Below are 13,389 nucleotides of genomic sequence, written 5' to 3' on the forward strand. Positions count from 1 at the left end.
ATATTTGTAGATTGTATGTGTAAGTTTCAATGTACATAAAAAATAAATAAAAATCCAAAACAGTCGGGTTACTTACGGAGGTATTTTTTCTTTAATTCAAAATATTTGGATAAAGAAAATGGGTAATCTGTATTAATATTATTATATTTTTTTTTTAAATAGAAATCATGCCAGACTAGGCGTGAAGCCACTTGATTTATGGAGTTAACAAGAACTAAAGATTATTTTCAAAAAGAAGAGAGAAACGTATTGGCCTGAGTCTTGAAAAGACCAAGGTTAGAGATAGGCTGAAACAATCATCAAACAGAGTTCCACATGTCTACAATTCGTGGAAGGAAACTGCTGATTATATATATATATATATATATATATATATATATATATATATATATATATATATATATATATATATATATATACACGAGCAAACAGTTAATAAAACATGTTAAAAAACACTTTGAAATGAGTTAAAAAACATATTTAATCTGAAAAGGAAACACTAGATAAGTGGATAGTCCTTAATCCGTGGAGTTTCAAAGAAATACTTTCCTTCTCATCAGAGGGGAGGAATTACCAAAATGCGGGATCGGATTTTGCATGCAAAAGTATTTGATGAAACAACAAGTAAGTCAAAGATCTTACTTGAAAACAAAAAAAGTGAAGCAGAGGGAATATGGTGAAGAAAAAAGTGATTACACGTGAATGGATAGTCTGGTGGAAGATAAATAATCCAGTGACAGTAAAATCCAAGTATATAATTTCATTATTTATTTATTTTTTTATTTTACGATTGAGCAGTAATTTCAAAGAAGTGACAAAAAAAAAAAATCAAATAACTTTTGCCAAACGCAAGATGTTGCAATATTTTTAACAATATGTGAGGGCATGATGAAAGAAAATTAGGTTCTATTTATAGACCCTGGTGATAAGAACTGACCAATGAAATGGAGCAACGCTGAACTAATACGTACATGGCGTGTTTGAATCAATTCCCACTTTATATTCATACTAGCGGGGGTAATCGGCGTTGCCCGGGTGTTTAGAAGTGTGCGTGTTTGTCAGGGTGGGGGATCAAAGCAAAACAATAAGCGAAGTAAGAATCCTGTTTAAATATTTATATGTATATATATATATATAACAATGTTAAAACTTCTTTTAAAAAAATCGTTGCCCGGGTGTTTGTGTTGGGGAGAGGCCTTAAAAAAACAGTTTGGGTAAGTAGTTAGGATTGAACCCGAAGCCTTGAGGCGAAGGTGGAAAAGAAAGTGTGCAAAAAAAAAAAAAAAAAAAAAAACCTGGCACGTTACCCGCTCGGCCAACAAAGAGCAACTGAAAAACGTTTGAATTTATTTATTTATTAAAAACAGAATTGACACGTGCTCGCAATATTTGACCTCATTAATGAGGTCAAATAGAAGTAGCGGAGTTAACTTTTACTGCGGTGGGGGGGGCAGCTTTTGGGTTTGTCTACCCATCTTTGGCTGGTTGTTTCCCCAAGATGTTGGGGGAGGGGACCAGCTTCCCATAAAAAGGGGATTATCCAGATTGAATAGCAATTGTCTGATATAAGTAGTTTGACCCCCACATTGATCAAAGCTGATTGCTAATGGACGTTCCCCCCGGTGCGATTGCCGGGAACAATTCTTAGCTTTGAATTAGATTCGGTTTTATACAAAAAAGCTGAACGAACACAAGACGGGCTGAAATAGCAAGAATTTTGTAAAAATCGACGTAAATAAATCTAGACGCGACCGGCGTTCCCAAGTCTTCGATATTATTATCTAGGGAGTATATAAACACTTCTAAGCGATAGTACACCCCCCCTCCCCCGGACCGTCAGCGAAAAAAGACATACAAAAATGCATGTGACGCATTTGCGTTTTATATATATAGATAGATAGTTTAACTATAAAAAATATATATCTAGGTCATAAAGGTGTTAAAGAAAATTGGAAGGTTCTGGTGATAGAAACTAACCAATCAAATGGAGCCATGATCTACTAGCAACCAATCAGAAACTGGAATCACTAGAAAAGTACTTGATATTTTAGAATTTTCACACAATTTTTTTTTAGGTTCAAACAAGAAGAAATTTTGCTCTTCGTCTGTGAGTTCAAGACGTGTACGGACCCACCAAAAACGATTATTTCTCTTGTGACTTGTACAGATTAGTTACTCGCCAGAAACTCTTCTAAAATTTAACGATTTAATTCAAAACAAGAAAATTTCATCTATCGACATGTTTTTCACTTTTAAAAAAATGTTTTTAAGTTGTTTGTAGATATATATATTATTCCTTAATTGGAATTCATTTTTTGTAGATGAGCATTATATATTAATTTATTTTTATTTCGGACTATTAGTCTCATCTTTATTAGTTGTTGTTTTATATGTGAACCAATAAAAAGATTAAATTTATATTTGGTATATATATCTATGTTTATATATATTTATATTGGTATATATGTGAACTAATAAAAAGATTAAAAAAAAAAACAACTAATAAAATGAGACTAATAGTCCGAAATAAAAATAAATTAATCGTTTGTAGATGTTTTTTTTTTTATAGATACGGCATCGATTCTTTACTTGATGTTAAACCATACGACAGCGAAACTTAACAACCAAAAAGGTAGAATTTAATCATCTTTTATTTTCGACAGTTCTGTATATTTTTAACTTACTAAAATTAACTTCTTATTTATTTCAAAATACTTTGCAGTATACTGAACCAAGTTTCAACAAAATTATCGTCTATCTTGAAAAGGACGCTGGTTGGGCCAAGTAAAATGACATGAATGCATGCATAGATAATAAATCTTACAATAAATAAATTTTCTTGCGTTTGGTAACAGTTATTTGTGTTCTTGTTAAGTACAGTATAAAATCGCGTTTATTTTTTATATAACCCTTCACAATCATTATGAAATGGACACTGACTTTATAGCCAGTGATACTGAAGTTTATTATTTAGAAATTATATATATATATATACATATATATATATATATATATATATATATATATATATATATACATACATACACTAGCAGGTCTTCCGGCATTGCCTGGTCATAAAATCCGTTTAAATATGATATTTTGATTAATGCAGATTTCGTATTTATTGTTATATTGGACCTAATATATAGTAAAGATTTAAAGTTAAAAAAAAAAAAAAATGACTTGTGCGCCACTACTGAGAATCGTTTAGCTTACGATTTACTTTTTCCTTCGACGATAATGCCCGAGCTATGAAGACGTATTTGCTGCAAGGCTAAAAATTAAAACATGAACTAATAGCTATTACGTTGTGCATGCATATTCGTAATGCCGTCATTCGACCTTCACTTGGCAAATTCCATGTTTTTAATTTTCACACTTTTGCACAGATTTTGCCCGGCTAAAACCCATATTTTTATTGTTTCGCATGGGTTAAAATACCCTATATATTAAGTTTTGTGTCTGTAGACCAAAACCTGACAAAGGAGTTTGGTAGGCAAACTTTTTAAAACATTTACGCATATATAAATACATATAGAAAGCATTTTACGCAAGTATAAATCATGTACAATATCTGCATGAATATAATTACACGTAAAAGTTAACAAAAGATGATCATCGCATGAGAAAACCTAAAAATCTAGTATGGATTTAATTAAAATTAATGTTTAATTGAATATTAACTACGTAACTATAATTAACTAGATATTTTGTAGATGAATGCAATTCCATGACCCATATATAACAAAGTTGTATTTTCTTTTTAAATAAATAGGAAAAGTGTTTATAATATGAATATCCATACAATATATATCCATACAAAATTTATATATATATATATATATAAGTAATGTGATTGATAATTTTAAATTTAAAAATCAAATTATAATTAAATTAAAAATCCGTTTCATAAGAAGGAACAACAACAAAATCAATTATCTTTACGATCGTTTCGGAAAACAATGCTTTTTATTGTGGTATACATCAAGTTACGTACAATAATTACATATAGTTTTTTAATAAGCAAGGTCTATATGTAATTATTGTACGTAACTTGATGTATACCACAATAAAAAGCATTGTTTTCCGAAACGATCGTACAGATAATTGATTTTGTTGTTGTTCGTTCTTTTGAAACGGATTTTTAATTTAATTATAATTTGATTTTTAAATTTGAAATTATCAATCACATTACTTAATATTGAATTAGCTCTAGGACATTTAACTATCGAGCTTATTATACATCTAAATTACAACGAGCACTTTCTCTTTCCTGTATTTAATTAAACTAGTAATTTCACTGTTACATTAAAATACACTCAGCTCTTTAGACTATTGTTCTAATCTCCTTTAAATTTATATATATATATATATATATATATATATATATATATATATATATATATATATATATATATATGAGTATAGATTTCCGCTGCTTTTAACAAAAAAATATACAGTGACACGCATAATTATTGGATGGACGTTATTTTCTGTTGTAACTCGACTTCAGCTTGAATACAAGGTACTGTAAAAATGAAGGATATAGAACTATTCATTATATATCTATAAATAAATAATTACTCGATATACCTACAGACACTACCGCTTCATGCTTACGCAATCATCAGTGTAGGGACAACAATTCCTGCGGGTCATGAGATCTGAACCCAGCCACAAAGCAACATGCTAAGTTTCTACTCCAGAGTCAACAAACAATTGCCATGATAATGAAGGACTATTAAATGCAGAATTTATATGTGTGTGTGTGTGTGTGTGTGTGTGTGTGTGTGTGTGTGTGTGTGTGCCTTCAATAAGATTGTGGATTTTTTTTCGTCTGGGCACTTTTATTGATAGTAAACACATGAAACTCTAGTCCCCTTCAAAGTAATCTCCTCCGGCTGCAGTGCACTTGTACCATTCCAACAATTTCTGGAAGGCTCCATGGAAGTACTCTTATATTACCGTGTCAATAACCCTCGTCACGGCCTCTTCCACTTTCTCAATTGTATCATAACGACAGCCTTTAAGGTTTTCCTTAAGCTTAGGGAATAACGAAAAATCAGAGAGCAAGGTCTGGACTATAGGGAGAGTGAGGAACTGTTTTGATGCTCCTCTTGGTCAAATACTCTATGACAAGGATGGACTTGTGCATTTGAACAGATCTTCCGCATCTTCAGTTCTTGCAAATAATTGTGTGTACAGTTCCCACACTGACATCAAACTGTGCACTTATTGTCTCTGTTGACACACGATGGTCTTTATCCATTAACTCATTATTCTTATCTATGAAATTCTTTATTTGGCCAATAAAATCTGGTGTTCTGACTTCCTTACTCATCCCACACTTTTACCATTACTCACAGACTCCCTACCTTTTTTGAATCTCTTATGCAACTCAAAACTGATACTCAATTCATGCAAGATGGTGTACAAGCAGTCTAAAGCATTCCATACGTTTCTGTGGCATTTTTTTTTTCAAGTTTAAAACAGAATTTTATTGCATATCGTTCTTCTAAAGTGTCATCACGTCCAGATTGCATTTTTGAAATTCACCAGCTGTGACATTCGGGCTTTAGTAGGGTGTATTCCACTTGCTGCTATAGCTGTTGATTTGAACCTGAATTCATAAAAATTGCTCATTCGTCTCATAAGATGTATAGCAAGAAGATACTGAATTTTCAAGAGTTTACAACAATTTTAAGTGCTTGTACAAAAAGTTTGTAAACTTATTTAAAGCCACCTCATATATATATGTATATATATACATACATACAGATACATACATACATACATACATACACACACACATATTATTATTTAAAAGGAACTTTGTGCATGAGAGTTCGTTTCCTATGGACTGGGGAACAACTGGGCCGATATTTTTGAAATGTCACATGAAGGCATTTAATGTATATGGGAGTGTTCTTATGTAGATTTTGTATTGGAATGCGTCTGATAAGTATTATTAATCGAAAAAAAAATCAACTTTATAGGTTACACGACAACATGAAAGGAAATGGCGGCAATGCATTTATTCCGCAGCCATTTTTTTTGTGCTCATGTACAGGTTGAGATTAGTTGTTTTTCGAGCCGATTAGACATTTTATATTAAGTAAAAAGCACTACAAACCTTCCCACCTTGGTATACAGGGCGACCAAAAAAAAAAAAAAAAAAAAAAAAAAAAAAAAAAGAGGCCATCTCGAACGTTGTAGAACGGAGAAAAAAAGGCCAAAGACCCTAGTGTTTTGATGTGATGTTTTGAATATAATAAACTAGTTATGACCAAAGTTTCATTTCATTCAGACAAAACAGTAAAATAACGGGGCCTAATTAGAGCGGGGGGTCCGTTTTTTATGGGTCACCCTGTAAGAGTAACTTATCTTGCTTTTGGTAATATTTATTTGTTATACATTTGATTTTTTTTTATCACTTTTTCGAATCTCTGTGGATTGTAAAACAAACTTATTTAAATTTAATATTAGATTCATAAAATTTACCAGTACACATCGTTTGTTAATGCATTTCGAAAGAATTACGGTCGAATAGCACTTCAATATGTCTGCTTTTCCCGCGTTGGGAGGCAAATAAATAGCGACTACTTCAAACTAATTAATTAAAGTTAACAGGAAATGTGGTAAACTAATAAAAACCGGAAGTTCTTAGCTACGTTTCCTGTAGATAGATTTGCCAGTAACGGTTAACTGATTTGGCGGGGAAAATTCGGGGAAAGTTGTAGTTTAAGGGAGATCAAAAAATTAGCGGTGGGGGAAGAAAGTTTGAAAATCCCGGAGTATTTTGAAAGCAGTTTTAGTAATGTTAAAAAGCGCAGGTGTTTAACAAAAGTAAATAATTCAATAGTAAAAATGTAGTCGATATTTGCTATAGAAATTTGATAGGAATAAAGAAAAAAAAATGGAATTATATATATATATATATATATATATATATATATATATATATATATATATATAACGTACTAAAAAGCTAGAAGACAAAAAGAAATACGTTTTCCTATCGATATCTCAAGAACATTTGCAAACAAAATTAAATTCCATTAAGATCAATAGGGCCTTCGTTTAAAAGAATCGCCAAGACGTGCCAATGGCTGGTTACGAGTGAGAGGGCAATAATTCGTATTATTTGGATTTGTCGGACTGCTGTTCTCATCTTGAGTGTTATTTTCACGATATTTTGGTCGATGTAACCTCCGACCTTTTTCAGGTGTATCTTGTCGAACTCGGGAATTTAGACGGAATTTCCAACGGATACCGTTTTGCTTTACGGAGGTAGTATGCCCTTGTTCTGTCAGCCATGACTGGATAGAGGTCTTAAATCATACGCAATTGTATTTTTTAGTTACCCACACTGAGAATTGAACCTTAAAGAGAATATCACTTTTACAATTGATTTTTTTCCCCCAAAATTAACAACTGCGCCACTGTGCTTGCTGGAAACGTTGTGAAAATCACACTCAATATGAGAACAGTAGTCCGATGAATCCAAATAATACGAATAACCAATCCTCATCTCAAAAATTCAGAAACGCAACGGCAATATTGACTGGCTTTGTTCTGGGTTTACTTCTTTAGATGGTGTCGTTCTTTGGAAACTGAAAACTAATCTTATAGTAGGCATTTCTTGAAGATAAATAAACGAACGTTTTTTTGGCGGCTCGATATAACAGTCGTTAACTATGTTTAACACGGGCGATCATAGTACTATCTATTTGTATTCATTCATTACTAGCTGTGAGACACGAGGCTGCCCGGGATTGAATGATGATGAACGAACATTTCACTCCTATATTTTCATTGTCATCGAAATTCATAAAATCGCCCGAGAGGAAGCTTCACATGCCTCCATGCAGTAACTTAGTCCAAAATATGTTATTCTACATTGCACTCTCGAGAACCTACTGTTTCTTTTATAAAATTATTTTATATAAACTTTCTTTCCAGTTAGCAAAAAAAAAAAAAAAAAAAATTAAGAAATTTATGTGCGGAGTTTGAACCTACAGACCACGTCATGCAAGCAAAAAAGAGAAACACGCTATCAACTTACCCACAGTAGAATTTTCGCGACCTGTTGTTCTATCATTGTTGCTAAGCGACGATATGGAAAAATCACTTTACCGATCATAGATAAATGAAAATAACGGTTTCGATTATCGGTAATTATCGAGATTCTGAGACAAAACTTAACTAATATCACTCCTAGACTTATACACTAAAGATCTGTAAAATTTAAACAAAATCTGTCCAGCCGTTTCAGAGTCCATAAGGAAGGAACTCACACACAGACAAAGTTGCATTTATATATATATATATTTTTTTTAATTTTTTATTTTTTTTTATTTTTTACATGGGGGTCACCACTTATCAAGGCCCAGGATCTACCGCTCCAGAAGATATCTCACTACTGATGCAATTCTCTATCTATATAAAAGCCAAGTACGTCCAAGGATGGAATACTGCTGCCATATCTGGGCAGGAGCTGCTAAAAACAGCCTATCCTGCCTTGACAGAGTACAAAATAGACTTCGTGGCTTAGTGGGGTATGCCCTTTTCTCTACCCTGCAACCTCTCTCCCACAGAAGAGACGTTGCGAGCCTATCCTTGTTTTATCGTTATTTCCATGGCAGGTGCTCGTCTGAACTCCAATCTCACCCCCCTCGCCAATCTTTCACGAAAAACACCCGTCTAGCTGAATCCACTGTGAAAAATTTCCCCCACTCTTTATCTGTGCCTAAATCAAAACGTGGATTCCATGAACAAAGCTTCTTTCTTAGAACTGCACGCCTGTGGAACTCTGTTCCGTCTGCCTGCTTCCCACTTGACTACAACTTGGATGTCTTCAAGTCCAACGTTAACAAATTCCTAATGAACCGCCCCCTTAAGTAAACACTTCATCAAATCTCCACACTAATGTAATGTACTTGCAATAACCATTATCCCTGAGTGGCTTCCGAGCCTTGATAAGTGATGACCACTGTGTAAAAAAAAAAAGCCACTCGGGGATATAGTAAAGATTAAGTAGTTGAGAAGGAGGAGTAAAGAAATCATGCTATCTCATACTACATCTTTTTACAACTTTTTCGTATTCTCCTACAAATGACAACTGCTAACATGTTTCTTTGTTCCATCCACTTTATTGAACTCTTTGATAGCCAAGTAAACCATGACTAAATATTAAAAATAACCTTGTATTCGCAGCCCAAATAATATCTCAGTATGGCTAGCCTAAACTGGATTTCTGAGAAATGAAGCACATTCTCCAATGAGCCAAGTACGTCCAAGGATGGAATACTGTTGCCATATCCGGGCAGGAGCTGCTAAAAACAGCCTATCCTGCCTTGACAGAGTACAAAATAGACTTTGTGGCTTAGTGGGGTATGCCCTTTTCTCTACCCTGCAACCTCTCTCCCACAGAAGAGACGTTGCGAGCCTATCCTTGTTTTATCGTTATTTCCATGGCAGGTGCTCGTCTGAACTCCAATCTCGGGTCCCCCCTCGCCAATCTTTCACGAAAAACACCCGTCTAGCTGAATCCACTGTGAAAAATTTCCCCCAGTCTTTATCTGTGCCTAAATCAAAACGTGGATTCCATGAACAAAGCTTCTTTCTTAGAACTGCGCGCCTGTGGAAATGTTCCGTTTGCCTGCTTCCCACCGGACTACAACTTGGATGTCTTCAAGTCCAATGTTAACAAATTCCTAATGAACCGCCCCCTTAAGTAAAAACTTCATCAAATCTCCACACTAACGTAATGTACTTGCAATAACCCTTATCCCCGAGTGGCTTCCGGGCCTTGATAAGTGGTGAACACTGTAAAAAAAAAAAAAAAGTGATGTTATGTTAAGTAACCACATGAAGCTGGATACTCAACCAGACTAGATGAATTCTTGTTCTGGAATCCAGTAAACTCAAGAGACCACAAGAAAGATATATTATGACATATTTAAATGGTCAATTGGGGAGAAGACGATTATGTTCTCAACTTCTTTATTGACTCAATGTTTGAGAACTTGACTGGAATATTCGAATATCTATGTATCTGCTTGGGTCCAGTCGCAAAAGGAGGCTTGATACTGACTGGAAACAATGCAGAGATAAGCGGAGAGCACACACAACAGCTTAGATTCACAAATGGTCACTCGTTTTAGTACTGACCAGGCTCAACTCCAGTGATCTGCTGAGAAACGGTCGGTCAACATGATTATACCGTATATCCTACAGGGTAGAATGAATAGATGTTTTATTTAGGCCGACAAATTTTATCAGTGTAGCCGCCTTCAGCTTCAATCACCGCTTGATATGGATCTGGAACTGGAAACATGCCTACTCCACAAGCACCTGCGAGAGCTCAGTGAATACTCAGTGATCAGACTAGCTTTGGTGTTGTGAGAGGTCATGCTGGTGATGTTCTCGACGTATGACCAAACAAAGAAGCCCAGCAGGCTCAGGTTGAGGGAGGTGTAGGGGGCCAGTAAGAGAAGGGTATAAAGTCGTAGCACTTCTTCTGAAGCCAAGCCTTGGTCTCTTCGGACTTGTGGGCTGGCGTAGAGTCCTGCTGCCACACCTAGGGTCTGCCAGCGGCAATTTGATTGCATCAGGAGATTACCCTATTCTTCATCATATCCAGGTACACTTTGGTGTTGACTTTCAAGCCGACTTCGAAGATGTAAAGTGGCACGATGTCGTCCTCACTTGAAACCACACCAAAGACCATAACCGTGGCCGGAAACTTTGTTTTCATTACCCTGGGCACGTCCCTGTTATTCGTGGCAATCCAGCGATGCATTTTGGAGGTGTTGGCAATGGTCCTGTTGTCAAAACTTGGATCGGTAGAGAGCATGAATTGTACAACAGCGCATCTTCGGTCTCATTCATTAAACATTGTGTCACTTTCAGATATGATAGAAGGCTCCTATCGGACTTGGGATTTGTACACAACTCGCAAACTAGTAGATGGTCTATGATAAAAAAATACCCCCCCCCCAAAAAAAAAAAGAAAGAAAGAAAAAAACTGCTTTCATCAAATGGAAATGGAACTATGTCGTCTTTTCTAGGGCGACAATTTCATCGTTTCACCTGCGTGTATATGTCGTAGAAACACAAAATCCCCTTATTTGCGTGCCGAATTGGCTTAACTAGTTTTTAACAGTTCATAATTAAATATTTCTTGTTATTCATTTATAATTGTTTTGTTTTTACTTGGAAATCATAACTTATCAAGGCCAGAAGGCCACTCGAGGATAAGGGTTAATGAATGTAATCATTAATGGCATAAATTGGGTAAAATTTAATTATTTAGAAGGACGGCTTAACAAGAATATGAGTTACTTTCCTGGTAATGTCACGTGTTCTCAAAACCATTGTTTTATGTGGGGTTTTTTAACGATAAATATCGAAAACTTGGTTTTTTAAATAATGCATTAATATTTAAGTACTTCTGACATGCTAAATAAGTAAATGTCAGCGCTTGTAGTTTGAATTGACACAAAAGTTAGTAGGTATCATTGTTTTTTTAATACATTTTTTGTTTTATGAATTTTGTTACTATAGTGTAGTTATACTGATTTAAAAAAAAAAGTTTTTTGGTGAGAGTCACCACTAATCAAAGTCCGAAGGCCATTCGAGGATCAGCGTTAAGGTGATAGTGTAGTAATCGTTAATGGTGTAAATTGGGCAGAATTTGATTGTTTAATGGAACGGTTCAACAAGAATTTGTTTACATTGAACTTGAAGGCTACGATATTGTAGCCACCTAGGAAGCAGGTCAGCGAAATAATGTTCCACAAGCGGACAGTTCTAGAAAAGAAGGTTTGTTCACGGAATTTGCGTTTAGAGAGTGTGGGAAATTGTTTTAGTATTTGTAGCTAGTCTAGTGTTTTTTTTTTTCTTTTTTTTTTTTTTGTGAAAGTCCAGCGGAGGGGAGGGGCATAGATTGGAGCTCGGACGAATACTTGCTATGTAAATTACGATATAGAGGCTCGCAACGTCTCTTCTGTGGGAAAGAGGTTGCAGGAAAGAGAAAAGGTTTCGAAGCTGGTTTTGAACTCTATCAAGGCTGGGTAGGGCGCGACGAGCATCCCCTGCTCAGATGTGGCAACAATACTCCAATTTAGGACGTACTTGTGTGTATGTGAAAAGCTAAATAAAATAAATGGCAACATTTGAATGTAATAAATAAAAATGAGCCACGCCTGTACAAAGATCAAAAAGATGTAAACTTTGAAACGATTTTCTAGATGTCTAGACAGCCAAAGAAAGATACGACATTATTGAACCAGAAAGTTGAATAGGATTCAAAATGGCGGCATGAAACCAAATATATTTTTCTTTCTTTAATCACCGATTCCATGTACGGTTATAAACTAGATTATGACAGCGGCGAAACAATTAAAATAACAAACTTTGTCGAGTAAGAAAACAGAAAATTAATTTTGTTTTAGAAGCATTACTTGAAAATATGAAAATAGAGAAGCCGTTAAAAGGATAATTCTTTTTTAGTACGGCAGTACGCTAAATTTCAGCCCGCCATTCTGCTACGCCCAAAATGGTTAGATCTCATGTGATGTATCAATAACTAAATAAATAAAACTTTCTACAGAAATTTTTATTTTTATTTTTATAATTTTATCTAGCGAATTAATAAAACTCTGTTATTTTTAGTCGCGTGCAAGCGACTCTGAGTTACTCTGTCGGTCGGTCGGTTCGTCGGTAACACTTTTGTGCTTGGCCTTTTTGGTTAAGATCAAAGGTCTGTTGTTAATAGTTGCTGTTCTTAGCTTTTTAAGCTTTTCTTGACTTTTGGTCAAGATAAAAGTGTAGTATCTGTTCCAGCAGATACTGCAAGCAAAGAGCATATTTGGGGGCGACCCCACATATAAGACCTTGGTCAATGTAGGGGCAACCCTTCATACCAATTGTCACTATCCAGCTCCCCTACTCCCCGGGGAGTTGGTCCCCATTTCCCCTTCACTCCTCACATTAAAAATCTGCCTTGTGCCTAATTTGCTCGGTGGGGGAGCAAATAAATACAGCTTTTCTTGGCCTTTTGGCCAAGATCAAAGTGTAGTACCTGTTCTTACTACATGCTGTACTTACGTTTGTAACTTTTTTCTGTATTAATTTAATGTAAAATGATCGCCCACTTTACAACCAGTCAGTCTCAAAGCCTTCAAATCATTCTCCAGATCATTCAAGTTGTTTTTGAAGGATTCCAGTTATTTTTTAAGCATTCAATTCATCCTTAAGTTCATTAAAGTCATTCTAAGTCATTTACTTTTTATTTATTTAAGTTATTTCAGCCCATTTTTCGGTCATTTTAAGTTTATCTTTAAGAATTTCATGTCAATCTTACATTCACGCATTCATTACATG

General features: G+C 34.8%; 1 protein-coding gene and 1 pseudogene across 1 annotated transcript in view; both read left to right on the forward strand.

The window, feature by feature from the left end:
- Positions 1 to 64, forward strand: part of LOC145287758 (N(6)-adenine-specific methyltransferase METTL4-like) — a 769,319-nt gene extending 769,255 nt beyond the window's left edge. The window contains exon 9 of the mRNA XM_080135539.1: positions 1 to 64. This exon is cut by the window's left edge and continues 165 nt beyond it. The gene's annotated coding sequence lies outside the window, so the exon portion shown is untranslated.
- Positions 65 to 13,047: 12,983 nt separating this feature from the next.
- LOC145288350 (U2 spliceosomal RNA) lies at positions 13,048 to 13,165 on the forward strand (annotated as a pseudogene).
- Positions 13,166 to 13,389: the final 224 nt, after the last annotated feature.

This window comes from Euprymna scolopes, chromosome 11 (genome assembly GCF_053919585.1).
Source record: "Euprymna scolopes isolate OS-2025 chromosome 11, ASM5391958v1, whole genome shotgun sequence".
NCBI lineage: Eukaryota > Metazoa > Mollusca > Cephalopoda > Sepiida > Sepiolidae > Euprymna > Euprymna scolopes.